Source organism: Pelophylax lessonae (genome assembly GCF_965119305.1).
Source record: "Pelophylax lessonae genome assembly, chromosome: 1".
NCBI classification, from domain to species: Eukaryota; Metazoa; Chordata; class Amphibia; order Anura; family Ranidae; genus Pelophylax; species Pelophylax lessonae.
The window spans coordinates 389,723,585-389,744,266 of record NC_138768.1 but is presented as its reverse complement, the minus strand read 5'-3'; the positions used below and the strand labels follow the sequence as shown (position 1 = coordinate 389,744,266).

The 20,682-nt window shown below is 44.5% G+C and overlaps 1 protein-coding gene across 8 annotated transcripts in view; it reads left to right on the top strand.

The window, feature by feature from the left end:
• Positions 1-7,088: 7,088 nt before the first annotated feature.
• Positions 7,089-20,682, top strand: part of MPDZ (multiple PDZ domain crumbs cell polarity complex component) — a 334,396-nt gene continuing 320,802 nt past the window's right edge. For all 8 annotated transcript variants that reach the window (XM_082263865.1, XM_082263863.1, XM_082263860.1 and 5 more), the window contains exon 1: positions 7,089-7,302. The gene's annotated coding sequence lies outside the window, so the exon portion shown is untranslated. The remainder of the gene's footprint in view (positions 7,303-20,682) is intronic.

Genomic DNA, 20,682 nt, shown 5'->3' with positions numbered 1-20,682 from the left:
TTCTGGAGTGGCCATCTCAGTCTCCTGACCTCAATATCATTGAGCCACTCTGAGGAGATCTCAAACGTGCAGTTCATGCAAGACAGCCCAAGAATTTACAGGAACTGGAGGCTTTTTGCCAGGAAGAATGGGCAGCTTTACCATCGGAGAAGATAAAGAGCCTCATCCACAAATACCACAAAAGACTTCAAGCTCTCATTGATGTTAAAGGGGGCAATACACGGTATTAAGAACTGGGGTATGTAAACTTTTGATCACTGTCATTTTGGTAGTTTCTGTTGTCATTATGATTTAAAAAGAATAATCACAGATGGTTGATTATAAATGGCTTCAGCCAAACACCAACTATGAGTGAAAGAAAAGTTTTGTGTTATTCATATTCTTGGAAAAATGGCCAAGAAATCATACATTCTGCCAGGGTATGTAAACTTGTGAGTACAACTGTATTTGCAAAATGTGTGCAAACAAAACCCTCTGTTTTTAGGCTCCGTTCACATCTAGGCGTTTTTGGGGCGTTTTTCTGCTCTAGGATCAGCTCTCAAAACGCCCAACAAGACAAATCCTATTCATTTCAATGGCCCCTGTTCACATCTGAGCGTTTTGACGCTGTATACAAAACGCCCAACGCTCAAAAAAGTACATGAGCTTCTTTTTGGGCAGATTACAGGCGTTTTCCATTGATCTCTATTCAATCTAAAAACGCCTGCACAAAAATCGCGGTAAAAATCGCGGTAAAATCGCGGTAAAAAACGCCGCAAAAATCGCGGTAAAAAACGCGCGAAAAACGCTACGCTCAGGTGTGAATGTAGCCTTAGGGTAAACTGCTAGACAGGGCTAATTTGGTTGTTTTGCAGGCTGGCTGGTAAGTGTGACGGGAATGTTTTTGTCTGTTTGTTGAGACCCAAAGGATCCCTGGTTCTGGCAACAAACAGAGGAAGTTTGTTAAGTCTGGAGATTAGGATGTCTTCATCTGGAACCATTCATTTTTGGCATATTAGATTGAAGACATCTGAATGAAGGGACCATTCCCTTTGATCCAGGATTATGGTGGCTGAGATAATCCAGTTATCTACTCCTTGGATGTGGACCACAGAGATCGCAGGATAGTATATTTCTGTCCATGAGATGATCAGGTTTGGTTGCTTCAGAGCAGACCCCCTTTGTATTGATAATGTAGACCACTGCTGAGGCCTTATCTGATTAGGTCACTCTTCAGAAGGGGGGATTCAGTGCTGGAGGGTCAACCTGGCTGCTCTGAGCTCCATGATGTTGATGGAAAACTTGTGCAATTCCCACACATGTGAAGCATCACCGTGAAGATCATGAGCAGTATTTCTAGCACCAGACCTGTGTAAATCTAAAGTGGTAACCTGTAAAAGCTTTTTTGTCACTTATGGACAGGGCCGGCCTTAGGTGTTCAGGCGCCCTGTGCGAGCTAATCTTGTGGCGCCCCCTGGTCACCTAAACATACAAATATTTTTTTCCTCTTTATGTAACAAATAAGAGAGAGATGCAGGGGCAGCAGGCATGGTACAGGAGATGCACGGGGCTGTGGGCATGGTGCAGGAGATGCATGGGGCTGCGGGCATGGTGCAGGAGATGCAGGCATGGTGCAGGAGATGCAGGGGCTGTGGACATGGTACAGGAGATGCAGGGGCCATGGGCATGGTGCAGGAAATTCAGGGGCTGCAGGCATGGTGCAGGAGATGCAGGGGCCGCAGGCATGGTGTAGGAAATGCAGGCATGATGCAGGGCTGTGGGTATGGTAAATGCAGGGGCTGCAGGCATGGTACAGAAGAGGCAGTGCTGCAGGCATAGTACAGAAGATGCAGAGGCTGCGGGCATGGTACAGGAGATGCAGGGGCTGCGGGCATGGTAAAGGAGATGCAGGGGCTGCGGGCATAATGCCGAAGATGCAGAGACTGCCGGCAGGATGCAGGGGCTGTGGGTATAATGCAGAAGATGCAGAGGCTGCGGGCATGATGCAGGGGCTGCGGGCATGGTGCAGGAGCTGGGGGCATGGTGCCGGAGACGCAGGGGCTGGGGGCATGGTGCAGGAGACGCAGGGGCTGGGGGCATGGTGCAGGAGACGCAGGGGCTGGGGGCATGGTGCAGGAGAGGCAGTGCTGCAGGCATGGTACAGGAGATTCTCCTGGGGAATCTCCTGTACCATGCCCGCAGCACTGCATCTCCTGAGGAGATGCAGGGGCTGCGGAGGGGTCTAACTTACCTTTTGGTGAGGCGCCTTGCATTTAAAAATGGCGCCACCTGGTGCCAACATGTCACCGCGCATGCGCCGTCTGCCCAAGAATACTCAAGCGTGTACGGGCTTTACTGAGTGGCAGCAGCGCATGCGCAGTGTACCTGTCGGGCCATCCGTGGCCATTTTTTTTTCAGGTGCGTTGATCTTCAGCCAGCCCCATCTTCAGACAGTCCTCCTGTGATTCGCCCTGGCTGTGAGTAACTAACTGCTGCGAGCTGTGATGGTCGCACGGTGCCCCTGTTGCCCATGGTGTCCTGTGCGGCCGCACAGCTCGCACACCCCAAAGGCCGACCCTGCCTATGAATAGCAAAATTTACGTAGTTTGTTGCATCGCATACTAGCTCATTATGAATTACTTACCTTAGAACAAAGCCCCGACACGGACCCCCGGACACCGCTGTGGTCCCTCGGCGTCTCTTCCGGGTTCGCGCACGGGAGTCATTTTCCGGCAAGGAAAGCTGAAGGTCCGCCAGACCTTCAGAGCGCGTGAGTGGCTGCATGCAGTGTAAATATCTTCTAAACCGTGTCGGTTTAGGAGATATTAATTGTACCTACAGGTAAGCCTCATTATAGGATTACCTATAGGTAAAAGTGGAAAAAAGCGGTATACTACCGCTTTAAGGGCTTATTTAGCCAGGTACTGAGCCCCACCCTCTTTACTGAGCTGCTTTTTGCTATGCCTGCATCTACCTTGGCGAAGCATACAGGCAGCTAATAGAAGTGGAAACAGATGCAGCAGCTGCATTGACCCATTATGAACAGGAGCGGACCCACGGATCCAAACGCAGACACACGTGTCTGCATTCAGATATGTGCATCTGCTCCTGTCAGCCCTGGAGGAAGGGGACTTGTCACCTGAAATACGTTAGCTTTTCAATTGCAGCAATCTGGACATCTGCGCCTTCCTGCGTTTCTATACAAACGTGGAAATGATTGCATTCACACCTGAGCGTAGCGTCTTTGAGAGTGTTTTTTTTTTTGCACGTTTTTATGCACGTTTTGGCATGTTTTTATGTGCGACTTGCATGTTTTTTATACAGCGTTTTTAGCTTCAGCGTTTTTTTAATAAACCAATAGAGAAGACTATTATCTGTTGCATCATTTGTTGCTAGGTATTTCAGCTTTCCATTAGCTTTTATTTCTTTTTATTATTATTATTAATAAGTTATTATTATTTGTTTTCATTGGGGTAAGGTGTTAAGGTTAGGATTAGGAGTTAGAACTAGGGTTAGGATTATTTATTTAGTTAGGGTATTAATACTACTACTAATAATAATGATGAATGAATAAAGAAATGTAAAATAAATACACAAATAAATAAAAATCATAAAAAGTAAAATTCAATAAATGAATACTAAGTAATAATAAATGAATTAGTGCCGGTTCACACTAGGGCGACCTGTGAGGCGACCTGGTCGCCTCACAGGTCGCCTCCCATAGGGAAGCTGCGGACCCGTTCTAATAGGAGCGACACAAGTCGCTCCGACCTAGAAAAAGGGTCCGGAGCTTCTTTGGGGCGACCCGGAGGCGACCGCCATAGACTTCAATGTTATGAAGTCCATGTCGGCCGCTCCGAAGTAGCGTCGCTGCAGTGTGAACCGGCGCTTACCCTAAAAAAAAAGTAAAATAATAATAAACAATTAAACACCCTAACACAAAATAAATAACTTATTATAATGTTTTTTTTTCGGGTTTGGGTGTCATTATTAATAATAATAATTATTATTTTTTTCATATTTTTTAAGTTTAGGAGTTATTATTTATGTATTATTATGTATTACTTTATTTAATGATGATTTTTAGTTATTTGTGCATTTATTTATTCATATATTATTACTATTTTATTTTTTACATCTTTTCCTTTGAGCAGAAAATCATGCAAAAGCGCACAAAACTGCGTGAATGGCGCATTTCCGTTAACTTCAATGAGAATAAAAACGCGATAAAAAACGCACACATCTGCCTGAATCGAGCTACAAAAAAAAAAACGCAGTACTTTTTGGAGCTTTGGCCTCCATTCACACCTTTTCAGGCATTTTTTGCAGGTGTTTGGAGACAGGCATTGACATTTAACAAAAACGCCTGTAATCTGCCAAAGAAGAAGCTTGTGTACTTTTTTGAGCTTCAGGCGACAAAACACTCGTATATGAACAGGGGCCATTGAAATGGATGGGATTTTGCTTGTTGGGCGTTTTGAGACTTCAGCGACTGAATACACACTATACAACCTTTGTTGTTCAATTACCTTTAGATTTACCTTCAACTGTGTAGTGCAAGGGCATCTCCGATTCCAAACAAATTGAAAGCGTTTAGGTTTGACCTCATATTACAGGCGGTCCCCGGGTTACAAACATTCGACTTACAAATGACTCCTACTTACATACGGAGGGAGAGAACAGGAAGTGAGAGGAAATCCCCCCTAGGAAGGGAAATTCACTCCTATAACAGTTATCATGGGAAAAAAGGTGTCTCCACTGAAGCTTTATCACCAATCCTTGTTTCCACAACAGCCCAACATTTTCAAAATCCAGTTGTCACAGGGACAGAGAGTGAGGGGTAATCTTCTGAACAGGGGTACAGACAGCAAAACAAATGGTGCTATCCAAAAAAACTTAAAAATGATTCTGTATATGTAATAAAATTGCTGTATTTTACATTTTTGACTACCTGATCAATACCGTACCGAGAAAGTCCCAAACATCTTATTTTTCCTCCCCCCCCCCCCCCCTATTGACCATACTGGGAGGTTGGTCTTGGGTATATTCCCCATGTTTTTTGCTAAAAATGATTCTCTTGGCTGGGGCTACACTTAAAAAATGTACCTGTTCCAACTTACAAACAAATTCGACTTAAAAATAAACCTACAGTCCCTATCTTGTTTGTAACCTGGGGACCGCCTGTATATGGTTTTGGTAAATCTAAAGGAAAGAGAGTTGTATAGTATGTGTCCAGCTTTAAGAGACAAGCATTTTACAAGCTGAAAAACGCTCAGGTGTGAACAGAGCCTTAGGCAGGCCATAGACGATTCGAATTTCGTTCGAAAATCGTAAATGGCAGTGTTATCGAACGTTTTTCGTATCGTTAGTGTGGTATGTAAAACGTTCGATTTTCGTACGACAGCAAAAATTCACATATCCAACATGTTGGGTTTTTTTGCGAAAATCGGCCGAATTTCGTATCATTAGTGGGGGAGTTGTATGATTTCGCCTAACAAAACACAGAACAGTAGGGAGTGTGTCCGGTAGAGATGTGGTTAAAAGGCACAAAAAATAGTGTTTTGTCGTACGATTTTCGGCTCACATTGATGGTACACTCGATGATGTGCACGAGTGCCGCTTTCGTTTATCGAACGATAAATCGTACGTAATTCGAATCGTCTATGGCCTGCCTAAAGCCTCGTACACACGTGTCGAAAATCGGCAGGGAATGTTTGTCCGACGACCGATCTGACGATTGTCGGCTTGTTAGTATGATGCTTCCGACAACCAACTCCGACTTTTCGGTCGAAAAAAATCTGGTGTGCAGGCTATAAAATTTTTGTCCGCCGTCAAAACACGGCCGATTTTCGTGCAGTCAGTACAGATTTCGACAGGGAAAAATCTTATGAGTAAAGGCCCGTACACACGTACCGATCGTCGGCATACAAACGTCGGTGGACGAAGGATCTGCCGATTGTACGCGTGTTAGTATGGTGCCTCCGACAGATGTCTGCGCACAATCCGCGGACAAAAGTCTTTCGTGCAAACATGAAAATATTTGTATGCCGACACCAGAACGGACGATTGTTCGCCTGTCAGTACACAATTCGGCCGACAGACCGCAGATTTGCAAGACTGGGCATGCTCAGAAAATAGAAAACACAGGGAAAGTTAACCATTACATGACATCACTTCTGCAGTCGGCGGACAAAATTCTTGTGCTGTCCTTGTGCTGTCTTTGCACTTTTCAGCAGACACCGACATCCCGGGGAGAAAAGAGGAACATTTGTAAGCCGACCATCGGTACGTGTGTACGGGGCTTAAGTCTGGGCATGCTCAGTGAAGAAAGAACACAAAGAAAGCAAACCAACACATGACATCACTTCTGAAGTAGAATTTTGTTGGGCGAGAAAATTTGTGTGCAGTCTAGGCACATTCCAACCAACAAAACATCACTCTGGACAAAAGTCGGATGATCGGTCGGCCGATAATCGTTGCGTGTGTACGAGGCATTAGGCTGGGTTCACACTAATGCGAATTGGAAGCTGGTTTCCCTGCATCCAACTCACATGACAGGAGAGGGTGACTGGCTCTCAATGAAGCCGGTTCACACATCTCCGTGGTGGACGCGGTCCGGTTTGCAGAAGGGGTCCTGTGTGTCTTTGGCTCAGTTTCAGGTCCGAATTCAGGCAAAAATTCGGACCCGACTCGAGCCTGAAGCAGTGAACAGGGACGCACGGACCCCTGCTGTGAGCAGCACCGCAGCGTGTGTGTGAACTCAGGCGTTTGGCTTCAGGCGACCTGGAGTGGAGATGTGAAGCTTCTCCATAGAGAATAATTGGTTTTTGCTCCTCCGTGTTTTGGAGCTACAAAATGCTGAGGTGTGAATGGGGCCTAAAACAGGGAGGCCCAACCTAGTGCTAGTAGGGTGTACCTAATAAAGTGGCCAGCCAGCATAGCCTTGTTATACATGTGAGGTGTGCCAGTATAATGTGTCCGCACACAGAACCGCTATACAGTATATTCACACAGAGCCGCTATGTAATCACACAGCAGCAGCGCCTGTCTTCTCCTCATCCTCCCTCCTCCTCCTCCCTGCACTCCATCCATTGTTCCTTCTCTCATCCCCTGTCTCCTCTCCACACACTGGCCGGCCCCTACTGCCCATGACGTGCAGCGCTTCCAGCGGATTGACGTCACGGAACGTGGACCGCCAGCGGCCTCCGGACCACGTTCGGCTTCCCTGACCCCAATCTGTACCGATGTTCCCAGTGACGAGAGGCAGGAGGAAGCAGCAGCCGCGGAGGGGAGGTCACCAATAACCGCAGAGCCGAGCAACAGGTGATGATGGCCGCTAGTGCTGACTTATATAGCCATAGGGGGGTCAGCACTGATGGAAGGAAGGGAGAGTGGATGGAATGTCTCTTCTCTGTCCTTTCTATACTTACTACATTGTTCTACATCAGTGTGTGAGGAACAGAACAAGTCTTCATACAGGACAGACACCCTCTCATTTTTATTACATTGCATTTATTCACAAGCTTAGCATGCAGGAGCTCTAGTCAGCTGATTCTTTTTTATTTTTTTTGCCATAGGCTTGTTTTTCATGAGAAATATTTGTGGTTTTTTTTTTCTTCCCATCTTTGATTTGCCTTTTTTAATTGAATTAGAAAGAATGGATAATACCGCAAATGTCAACATGTAGCTGTCATTGATTGCACACTGTTGTTAAAGGTATAGTCCATCTTTGGGATGAGCTCAGGTATGTTCCGACTAGAAGTTGTACAGGCCAATCAGCTGTGGTCGGAGTATTCCCTGCCCTTCAGCTACACAAATATGCGCCCCTTGGCCTAGCCACAGATGACTGACCCGTTCAACGTCTTAGCCTGCACATACCTGAGCTCATCACTATCCCAAAGGTGGACTATACCTTTAACAACTGGGTGCGATCAAGCAAGCAATGACCGCTACATCTTGACGTAGGCGGTACATACCATTCTCTCTGTCATTTCTTGCTTGATTGCACCCAGTTGTTAAAGGTATAGTCCACCTTTGGGATAGTGATGCATTCAGGTATGTTCAGACTTGGAAGCTGTACAGGCCAATCATCTATTCCCCGCCCTGCAACTACACAAATACATGCCCCCTGGGCCAAGCCGCAGCTGATTGACCTGTACAGCCTCCTAATCCAAACCTACCTGAGCTCATCACTATCCCAAAGGTGAACAATATCTTTAACAACTGGGTGCGATCAAGCAAGCAATGACCACTACATCTTGACGTATGCGGTACATACCATTCTCTCTCTGTCATTTCTTGCTTGATCGCACCCAGTTGTTAAAGGTATAGCCCATCTTTGGGATAGTGATGAGCTCAGGTATGTTCGGACTAGAAAGCTCTGACTGGGTGTACTCTCCGCCCTACAGGTACACAAATGCATGCCCCCTGGCCCAGCCACAGGTGATTGGCCTGTACAACGTCCTAGTCTGAACATATCTGAACTCATCACTATCCCAAAGGTGGACTATACCTTTAACAACTGGGTGCAAACAAGCAAGCAATGACAGAATGGTAAATAACACAAACGTCAAGCTGTAGCTGTCATTTCTTGCTTGATTGCACCCAGTTGTTAAAGGTATAGTCCACCTTTGGGATAGTGATGCATTCAGGTATATTCAGACTTGGAAGCTGTACAGACCAATCATCTATTCCCCACCCTGCAACTACACAAATACATGCCCCCTGGGCCAAGCCACAGCTGATTGGCCTGTACAGCCTCCTAATCCAAACCTACCTGAACTCATCACTATCCCAAAGATGGACTATACCTTTTAACAACTGGGTGCAAACAAGCAAGCAATGACAGAATGGTAAATAATGCAAACGTCAAGCTGTAGCTGTCATTTCTTGCTTGATTGCACTCAGTTGTTAAAGGTATAGTCCACCTTTTGGGATAGTGATGCATTCAGGTATGTTCAGACTTGGAAGCTGTTAAGGCCAATCCTCTATTCCCCGCCCTGCAACTACACAAATAAACGCCCCCTGGGCCAAGCCACAACTGATTGGCATGTACAACCTCCTAATCCAAACCTACCTGAGCTCATCACTATCCCAAAGGTGAACAATATCTTTAACAACTGGGTGCGATCAAGCAAGCAATGACCACTACATCTTGACGTATGCGGTACATACCATTCTCTCTCTGTCATTTCTTGCTTGATCGCACCCAGTTGTTAAAGGTATAGCCCATCTTTGGGATAGTGATGAGCTCAGGTATGTTCGGACTAGAAAGCTCTGACTGGGTGTACTCTCCGCCCTACAGGTACACAAATACTCGCCCCCTGGCCCAGCCACAGGTGATTGGCCTGTACAACGTCCTAGTCTGAACATATCTGAACTCATCACTATCCCAAAGGTGGACTATACCTTTAACAACTGGGTGCAAACAAGCAAGCAATGACAGAATGGTAAATAATGCAAACGTCAAGCTGTAGCTGTCATCTCTTGCTTGATTGCACTCAGTTGTTAAAGGTATAGTCCACCTTTGGGATAGTGATGCATTCAGGTATGTTCAGACTTGGAAGCTGTACAGACCAATCATCTATTCCCCGCCCTGCAACTACACAAATACATGCCCCCTGGGCCAAGCCGCAGCTGATTGGCCTGTACAGCCTCCTAATCCAAACCTACCTGAACTCATCACTATCCCAAAGGTGAACAATATCTTTAACAACTGGGTGCGATCAAGCAAGCAATGACAGCTACATCTTGATGTATGCAGTACATACCATTCTCTCTGTCATTGCTTGTTGATTGCACCCAGTTGTTAAAGGTATAGTCAACCTTGGGGATGGTGATGAGCTGAGGTATGTTCGGACTAGGAAGCTGTACAGGCCAATCATCTGTGGCTGGGCCAGGGGGCGTGTATTTTGTAGTTGCAGAGCAAGGAATACTCTGGCCACAGATGATTGGCCTGTACAGCTTCCTAGTCCAAACATACCTGAGCTCATCACTATCCCCAAGGTTGACTATACCTTTAACAACTGGAATCAAGCAAGAAATGACAGCTACAGCTTGACGTTTGCGTTATTTACCATTCTGTCATTGCTTGCTTGTTTGCACCCAGTTGTTAAAGGTATAGTCCATCTTTGGGATAGTGATGAGTTCAGGTATGTTCAGAATAGGACGTTGTACAGGCCAATCATCTGTGCTCTGCAACTACAAAATACATGCCCCCTGGCCTAGCCACAGATGATTGGCCTGGACATTTTTATGAATAGTTAAACTAAAGCTCTGTATACATGCACCATCTCTCTTTCGTTAATTGACGGACACAGCTCCTGATCTTCATACCCATTGGGTTATACCGCCCCCTACAGGAGTAAGACACTAGACAGAAAAATAATCTGGCTATGGGAAGTCCAAGGGGGTATACCCTCTCTGTTATAGGTACTCAGTTATTGTTCTGCTAGTCAGAACCTTGTTCCATTTTGCAGTGGTTTGCCATTGAAAATAATGGTGGCCATGACAGTGGAGCCCTGTGGGCGGCGATTTTTTCGGTGAGAACCTTTCCTCATCCCCTTGTGCTGACTCCTGGATCTTTACACTTTCTGATCGCTGCTCGTGGAGTGCAGAGTATCCTGGTGACTGCAGCTGCCTGGTTCTGCTGGGTGGTGAGTCTGGGGTTCTCTCCCTCTCTGAGGGTCGCTTGGTGCTTTGTGCCTGGCGACCGGGTGGTGCTGCCAGCTCGGTGGGGGTTGTCCCTTGCAGTGTTTTACACTTTTTGTTGAGTCCCCCTGGTGACTCATGGAGTCTTTGGAGCACATCTCCCCATCTGACCCCCTTCTCTGAGGCTGAGCAAAAAGTGCCCCCCGCCTTCCCCTCCCTCATTTGTCTCATCAGATCCTGAATCTGATGAACCTGGACATAGTTCACCCTGCTGGGTCTGAGACCACATGCCCGGAATTCTCAGATATTGAGGACGATTCACAAGCCACCCAGAGTGGCAAAGGTGTTTCCTTTTTCCCGCCTATTTTGACAAAATTGTCGCTAAAGAGTGGGGACAACCAAAGCATCCCCTTGGGGTTCCTAAGCGATTTACTAGGCATTAACCCTATGTGGAGTCCCTTATTAAGAAGTGGACTGTTCCACCAGTGGTGGACCCAGATTGAACAAGGCAACCATTATTCCAGTTGAAGAGTCCCAAGCCTTTAAGGATCCTGCTGACAGAAAGGCAGAGGCTGTGGTCCACAATATGTACACTTTGGCTGGTTCGGCACTGACCGAGAGGGCTAATCTTTTATGCCGTGACCTGGAGGGAGAACAGCTCCCCCTGCCTTTGCTGAGCTGGCGGACCAGCTGGTCCAGGTGCTGCAGTTTATCTGTGATGCCTCTTTGGGTGCGGCTCCCCTAGTGGCTCAGCTCTCTGTTTTGGCAGTGGTCCTTCAGTGTGTCTTGGCTCAAATGCTGGTCTGTGGACCAGACTTCTAAAAAGGCCTTGACTGATCTCCCCTTTCAAGGGGATTGCCTGTTTGGGGCTACCGTGTATGCTTTTCTTCTTCAGGCTACTAAGGGCAAGGAACCTCGTCGTAGATGTGGGCTCTCCTTCTCGGCTTATAAGAAGTTTTTTTCATCCCTCAGGGTCAACTGACAAGGGCTCGGAGCCTTTCAGGGCCTCCTCTGGTGCATCCAATCGAACCTGGTCCGGCAAGCCGAGAGCGGGCTTCTTCACACCTGCGGACAAGGCTCGTTCATCCCCCTGATGCAGGTGGTATCCCTGTATCAGGGGGATTTTCTTGTCTTTATCCACATCAAGGATGCTTATCTTCACATTCCAATATGTGCCAGTCACCAGCGCTTCCTCCGCTTTGCTGTGGGAGAAGAGCATTATCAGTTTGTGGTGGTTACCCTTTGGTCTCGCCACTGCTCCTTGGGTCTTCACAAACGTGTAAACCCCGGTGCTAGCATTTTTACTCCAATGGGGGATCGTGGTACTGGACTACTTGGACGACCTCCTTCTGCAAGCGGAGTCCCCTACTGCTCTGGTGGAAAACACCATACGAACTCAGAAGTTCGGCTGGATTTCGAATTTTCAGAAGTCTGCTCTGGTTCTGTCCACAAAGCTGGACTATCTGGGTCTGACTTTGGACTCGGCCTTAGCCAGAGTGCTCTTTCCTCTGGAGAAACTCCAGAAATTGCAGGCTGCAATTCGTCTCCTGCTGTCTAGCAGATGGTCATCCCTCCGGACTTGCATGTGGGTGCTGGGCCTGATGGTGTCTACCTTCGAGGCGGTTCCGTTTGCACAGTTCCATACGAGGTCCCTGCAAAGGGAGATTCTGGCCAAATGTAACAAGACTCCGCAGTCTCTCTGCTCAGGGATCTGGATGTTGGAAGAGTCCAGACTACCGATCAGTGTCTTGGAACTCTGAGCGATCAGACTTTGCATGGACCATTGAACGGCTAATCTTCAGGGATGTCCAGTGTGCATTCAATTAGACAATGCACGAGAAGTGTCCTGGCAGCTCTGGAGGCATTTTAAGCCGGCATTCTAAGATGGGCAGAATGGTTCGTTCCAGCCCTCTCCATCGTACACAATCCCGGGGTGGAAAACTGTCAGGTGGATTACCTCAGTGTTTCATCAGTTGTGTCTCTGGTGGGGCATCCCCGAGGTAGATATGTTAGCGTCTCAGCTCAACTGAAAGGTGCAGAGGTTTGTGGCTCGATCGCGGGATCCTCTGGCAGACGCAACAGACACGCTGGTGGCCCTGTGGGGTTAATATTGTCTGATTTACGCCTTCCCTCCTCTCAAGCTTCTGCCAAGACTTCTACGCAGGATCGAGGCAGAAGGAATTCTGGTCATCTTAGTGGCTCTGGCCTGGCTTCGCTTTGCTTGGTACGCCGATCTGGTGCGGCTGATCACCGATGTTCCTTGGAAGCTTCCTCTCAGGGAGGATCTGCTGTCTCAAGGACCAATCTTCCATCCTGCCTACAGTCTCTGACTTTGTTGGCATGGCTGTTGAACGCAAGGTGCTGATGGATAGAGGTTTATCTCAGTCGGTGATTCCAAGGCTGTTAAAAGCTAGGAAATCTACTTCTAGGAAGATCTATCATTGTACGTGCAAGACGTACATTGCGTAGTGTGAGTCTCTTGAGGTTCATCCTCGCTCCTTCTCGGTGGCATGGAATCTTGTCCTGCCTTCAATGGGGGGTTGTTCAGAAACTGGCCTTGAGTACCATTAAGGGCCAGGTGTCGGCTTTGGCGGTCTTCTTTTAAGGACCCTTGGCCACACACTCCCTGGTTTGTACCTTTTTTTTTTTTTTTTTTTTTTTTTTTTTTTTTTTTAGGGTGTCTGACATTTCGTTCCTCCAAAGCGGTCTCTGTTGCCACCTTGGGACCTCTATTTGTTGCTTTCGGTCCTCCAGAAGCCTCCCTTTGAGAGTCTTTTGGGAGATTCCCTTGCTTACTGTGTCTCAGAAGGTGGCTTTTTTGGTGGCTATCTCTTCTGTGTATATGGTGTCAGAACTGGCGGCATTATTCTGTCGTTCACCTTACTTAGTGTTTCACAGAGTTAAGGTGGTTCTTCGCCTCTGCCCGTCGTTCCTTCTAAAGGTTGTCTCTGATTTTTATTTGAATGAAGACATTGTGTTGCCTTCCCTGTGTCCCAGGCCGAAACAACTGAAGGAAATTGCCTTGCATGCCTTGGATGTGGTCCAGGCAATTAGGGTGTACCTGGCAGCTACGGAGTCTTTTAGGAAGTCAGATTCACTATTTGCACTCGTGGATGGGCCTCCGAAAGGGTTGTCAGCTTCCTCTGCGACCATTTCCAGATGGATCAGACAGACGGTTATTCAGGCCTGTTGCATAAGGGGTCAGGTTCCTCCTTTCCCTGTCAAGGCGCACTCTACTCAGGCACTTAGTGCCTTCTGGGCCTTCCGTCATCAGGCATCAGTGACGCAGGTTTGTAAGGCGGCCACCTGGTCATCAGTGCACACTTACACAAAGTTCTATAAAGTGGATGTGTTGGCATCTGCGGATGCTTCTTTTGGCCGCAAGGTTTTGCAGGCTGCTGTTTAGAGGACTCGATCCTCTTTTGAGGGTGTATTGTTTTTTTTTAGGTGGGCTCCAATTGTTTTTGGTTGTGCTCCTGTTGCCTGGTTGGCTACTGTTTTTAGCCTTGAATTTATTTTTTTTTTTTTGCTGTTCCCACCGCTCATGTTTAACAGTGCTTTGGGACATCCCAATGGTTATGAAGACCAGGAGCTGTTTCCGTCAATGAGCGAAAGAGAAAATGGAATTTTTGACTTACCGTAAAATCCATTTCTCTGATGTTCATTGGCGGACACAGCACCCACCCCTCTGTGGAGTTGTAATTCTTCTGACACTGCTTGTAACAAAACTGAGTACCTATAACAGAGGGAGAGTATAACCTCTGGGACTGCCCATCGGCGTAGCAAAATTTTACGGTAAACCAAAAATCCCTTTTTTTTAATTGTAAGAACATTCTTCGTTTTTCCCTATCATTAGCGGGGTCAAATCAATGTTCTTTTTTGACTGCAGTGATGAGAATATTCGAAGGAGCAGGAAGGAAATCTTTTTTTTCTCGCACAAACAAATTTCTAACAGTGTATGTGGCTTTCATTTGGTAAAGTCCATTTATTACAAAAAGTGAATGTCCAATGAAAACGAAATCTTGATCTACTTTCGAAAGACATTTAAATGTACAGAGATATTTCATACTAATTTTTTGTTAGAAATTCTGCTAATGTATACCCAGCTTTAGGCTTTTTTCCACTTTAGTCTCGGTTCACATTGGTACAATGAGGGAACCAGCAGGATTCCTGTGCAGGTCCCCGCTTCCCATCTGACACGCAGGCAGTTCCCACTGACATCTGCGAACCACTGTGGGTGTCAATGTAAAGTTAATGACACCCCCAAATCGGTTTGCAGAAAGCAGTGCGAACTGTGGAATCGGATCACATAGGTCTGAATTTCCGATTCAGTGCGGACCAAAAAAGGGTCCTGCACCATTTTCGCGCAAATGCGATGCAATTTCAGCCATACAGACTGTATTGCTGAATTTGCATCGGACAGACATTACATGTGATGTGCACAGTAATACGTTGCGAATCATATGTGATGTCTGGCATTGCGTAAGTGTGAACCCAGACTAAATGCTTTGCAATTCGTTCATGTTGATTTACCAGCTGTGCATGGTAGCCAGGTAGCCAATCAGCTTCTAACTTTAGCTTATTCAATTATAGGAGTTGTAAAGTCAGAAGGTTTTTTCTCTTAATGCATTAAGAGAAAAAAAACCTTCTGTGTGCAGCAGCTGCCCTCGGTCCCCCTAACGCTTACCTGAGGTCCCTCTCTGTTCAGCGATGTCCACCTGTGTCTCAGCCATCCCAGATTCTCCCTTCTGATTGGATGAGACAATCAAAAGTCAGCTAGCCAATCAGGAGAGAGAGGGAGTGGGGCTCTGTGTCTGAATGGACACAGGGAGCTGTGACTCGCCTCAGGTTCCCCCATAGCAAGCTGCTTGCTGTGGGGGCACTCAACAGGAGGGAGGGACTAGGAACTCCAGCCAGGGACCCGAGAAGAGGTGGATCCAGGCTGCTCTGTGCAAAACCACTGCACAGAGGTGGTAAGTATAGTGTGTTTGTTATTTTTATAGGGAAAAAACGAGACTTTATAATCGCTTTAAGCTTTGACAAAAAAACTGGAAGCTGATCTATACACAGCTGCACCAGATTTTACACTCTCCAGTTTTAATAAATCCACCCCACTGTGTTTTACATATGTTTACTGTTATTTTAGTTTTATGAATTCTATGGTATTTAATGTATTTCTTATGAGAGTACACCAACCTCAGACTGATAACCATTGCCCTACACCAGTGGTCCTCAACTCCGGTCCTCAGGGCCCACTAACAGGCCAGATTTTAGGTATTACCTTGGGGAGATGCAGACTAGAGTACTGCAATCACTGAGCAGCAAATTATATCACCTGGGATGGATTTCAGTTATCTTGCAAACCTGGCCTGTTAGTGGGCCCTGAGGACCAGGGTTGAGGACCACTGCCTACACCATCCACTTATTGCTAGCATTGCTGAGAGTACTCTTGTAAAAAAAAAAAAAAAGTTTATATTTTCTTTATTACAAGTGCTTTAATGTTATTGTATTCAAATATTTTTTTGTCGTGCTTAAAGGCCAGTACATGTCATTGCCAAACAAATATTGCACTATAATAGATCCATATTTTTTATCTATGCTTGAAGGCCAGTGTACGTAGTTACTAAACTAGTATTGTACAAACTAAGTAGCGTACTTTACATTTTTGAAAGCAGCAGTTGATACATAATTATGTTTCAGGGTGATTTTAATTACACAGAGGACTTTTTTGTTTGCTCAGTAAACAAAAGGTTGTAGATTGTTAAGGGAATGTTTATCTAGTATTCCAGTGATAAGAATGTTGGCAAACACAGAAGGAATGACACTAATTACTTAGCTATCATGAATCAGACACTGGCTGCTGTCAGGCTGGAACCCTTTTGTCTTCAGGACAATTTTATATACGGTATATATGTATGTGTGTGTGTGTGACACAGTATCTAACAAAAGTGAGTACACCCCTCACATTTTTGTAAATATTTTATTATATCTTTTCATGTGACAACACTGAAGAAATGACACTTTGCTACAATGTAAAGTAGTGAGTGTACAGCTTGTATACCAGTGTAAATTTGCTGTCTCCTCAAAATAACTCAACACACAGCCATTCATGTCTAAACTACTGGCAACAAAAGTGAGTACACCCCTAAGTAAAAAAGTCTATTGGCCCCAATTAGCCATTTTCCCTGCCCGGTGTCATGTGACCCGTCAGTGTAAAGGGCCATACACACTATAAGATTTTCTGAAGACTTTTTCCTTCAGATTTACCTTTTCTATGCAGTGTAAGGGCCTGCCAGATTGCATACAAATTGAAAGTGTTTAGGTTTGACCTCATATTATATGGTTTTGGTAAATCTAAGGAAAACAATTCTTCAGGAAATCTTATAGTGTGTATGGCCCATTACAAGGTCTCAGGTGTGAATGGGGAGCAGGTGTGGTAAACTTGGTGTTATCACTCTCACTCTCTCATACTGGTCACCGGGGAGGGAAAATGGCTGTTCTCACTTTTGTAGCCAGCGGTTTAGACATTAATTGCTGTGTGTTGAGTTATTTTGAGGGGACAGCAAATTTACACTCTCTTATATAAGCTGTACACTCACTAATTTACATTGTAGCAAAGTGTAATTTCTTCAGTGTTGTCACATGAAAAGATATACTGTAATAAAATATTTACAAAAAATGTGAGGGTGTACTCATTTTTGTGTGTATATATGTATGTGTGTGTGTGTGTATATGTATATGTATATGTATATATATATATATATATATATATATATATATATATACACACACAGTGGGATCAAAAGTTTGGGCACCCCAGGTAAAAATTTGTATTAATGTGCATAAAGAAGCCAAGGAAAGATGGAAAAATCTCCAAAAGCCATCAAATTACAGATTAGACATTCTTATAATATGTCAACAAAACTTAGATTTTATTTCCATCAGTTACACTTTCAAAATAACAGAAAACAAAAAAATGGCGTCTGCAAAAGTTTGGGCACCCTGCAGAGTTAATATCTTGTACTGCCCCCTTTGGCAAGTATCACAGCTTGTAAACGCTTTTTGTAGCCAGCCAAGAGTCTTTCAATTCTTGTTTGAGGTATCTTTGCCCATTCTTCCTTACAAAGGTATTCCAGTTCTTTGAAATTTCTGGGCTGTCTGTCACACACTGCTCTTTTAACGTTTATCCATAGATTTTCAATTATGTTGAGGTCAGGAGATTATGAAGGCCATGGAAAAACCTTCAGTTTATCCCCCGGGGATTTCGAGGTGTGTTTAGGATCATTATCCATTTGTAGAAGCCATCCTCTCTTTAACTTCAGCTTTTTCACAGATGGCATCAAGTTACCATCCAAAATTTGCTGAAATTTTATTGAATCAATTTTTCCTTCTACTTGTGAGATGTTCCCTGTGCCACTGGCTGCAATACAACCCCAAAGCATGATTGATCCACCCCCATGCTTAACAGTTGGACAGAGGTTCTTTTCATTAAATTCTGTGCCCCTTCTTCTCCAAACGTACCTTTGCTCATTCCGGCCAAAAAGTTCAATTTTAACCTCATCGGTCTACAGAACTTGTTTCCGAAATGCATCAGGCTTGTCTATATGTTCATTTGCAAAGTTCAAACCCTGATTTTTGTAGTGAGGACGTAGAAGAGGTTTTCTTCTGATGACTCTTCCATGAAGACCATATTTGTACAAGTATCTTTTTATAGTGGAATAGTGTACCACAACTCCAGTGTCTGCCAGATCTTTCTGGAGGGATCGTGCAGTCAAACGTGGGTTTTGAATTGTTTTTCTCGCAATCCTTTGAGCTGTTCTGTCTGATATTTTTCTTGGTCTTCCAGATCTTGCTTTAACTTCCACTGTTCCTGATGACTGCCATTTCTTAATTACATTCCGAACAGAGGATATTGACATCTGAAAATGCTTTGCTATCTTCTTATAGCCTTCTTCAGCTTTGTGAGCATCAACTATTTTCAGTTTCAGCTTTCTAGACAACTGCTTAGAAGATCCCATGGTGCTGATTGTTGGGGCAAGGTCAGATGAGTCTGGGCATTTAAAACCTTTGAGATTGACATCAGCTGGTCTTCCCAGACAATGATTGAGAACAATCCATGACACTGGCAGGTCTCAGCCTTGAAAAGGGGGCAGTGCATGCTATAAATTCTGCAGGGTGGCCAAACTTTTGCAGACGCCATTTTTTTGTTTTCTGTAATTTTGAAAGTGTCAATGATGGAAATAAAATCTAACTTTTGTTGACATATTATAAGAATGTCTAATCTGTAATTTGATGCCTTTTGGAGATTTTTCCATCTTTCCTTGGCTTCTTTATGCACATTAATACAAATTTTTACCTGGGGTGCCCAAACTTTCGATCCCCACTGTGTGTGTATGTATGTATGTATGTGTGTGTATGTGTGTGTGTATATATATATATATATATATATATATATATATGTGTGTATGTATGTATGTGTGTGTGTGTGTGTGTGTGTATGTATGTATGTATGTATGTATGTATGTATATATATATATATATATATATATATATATATATATATATATATATTAGGACAAAAATATGATTTTCTGATAAATATATGGTGTTAAGGCCTCATGCACACTGGATATTCTAGGAAAGCCAGTACTGTTAGCTGTAGAGTGAATTTTACAGTTTTTTAGCTGTAGCGTTTTTTGTTTTTTTTAACACAATTCTGCTCCCACAAAAGCTTATGGCTCAAAAACGCTAATAAATGCAGTATAGCTGTTGTTTTTTGGCATTTTTAAGCGGTTTTAATTTTTTTTTTCAGAGTTAGGTTCCTTGCACACGGCCCGCATCCGCCGACGGAGTCCGTTCTGCTCAGTGGGGTATCGATCTGCCGATCCCCGCTCTGAACAGGCGGATCTGATCGAATCGTTCATATAAAAAGGACCCTTAGAGCATTTTTACAGCTGAAAAACTCCTCTCCAAACCTACTAGTTTTGGGGTTTTTTTTTTTTTTTTTCCAACCAGAAACATCCCTCCCAAAAACTGCTGATAACAGCCTATGTGTGCATGGGCACATTGGATAACATGCTAGGGAGTTTGGCTGCAGAAAAAACTGCCTAAAGCCAAAAACAGCAACTGTAAAAACGTCCAGTATGCATGAGGCTTTATACATATAAAGATAGTTTTCAAGCTGAAGTATGAGCAAAATGATCTTTGTATATTTGCACAGTAAAAATAAGTTCAAGCAGTACTAAACCCATTGAATAAACAGTTACAGTACTGTGCAAAAGTTTTAGGCAGGTGTGAAGTAAGAATGCTTTCAAAAATATATAATTTATTTATTTCAATCAACTTACATAATGTAGAGTGAACAGAAGAAAAATTGAAATCAAATCAATATTTGATGTTGCCACCCTTTGACTTCAAACCAGCATCAATTCTGTTTTAGTAATTTTTATTGAAAGCTTTTTACAAAGAATGAAGTACAAAAGCTAATACTGGTTTGAGATAATTTGTTAGAAGTATAAGCAAGTGAGAATCTGCAACAGAGGCGGAGTATATTACCAACAAATAAGTAGAATCGGCAATGGTAATGCCTAATTGTGAGGTTACATGTGTCAGGGCATAGTAAAAGGATAACAGCAGTGCAATTGGGAGAGGGAACTGACAAATTGCAGACTCTCTAAAAAATGGGTACAAATTCCAAGTGTAGAGTATCAAGTGCCCTCTAGGGCACAAAGAGCATTACCTGCCATAAAATTAAAAAGTCCTGTACAGTGAATAGTTTGCATCACATAAAAGGTATGTGGAGACATCCACAGGTAGGAGGAGGAAAGCACGAGAACAGAACAAATGAAAAGAGAGCCAGCATCGATTCCTACACTTGCACATGGTCAGGTATTTTGTAGGATTAGAGTCAGGTGTGTGATTAACCAATTATACCAAGTGGGTGCTGACTCGCTGAGGATCATCAATTTGATACAGTATGTAGGTTGAAACAGAAGCAGCTGTGTAGGAGGCTTAAAACTGGGTGAGGAACAGCCAAACTCTGCTACTATGGTG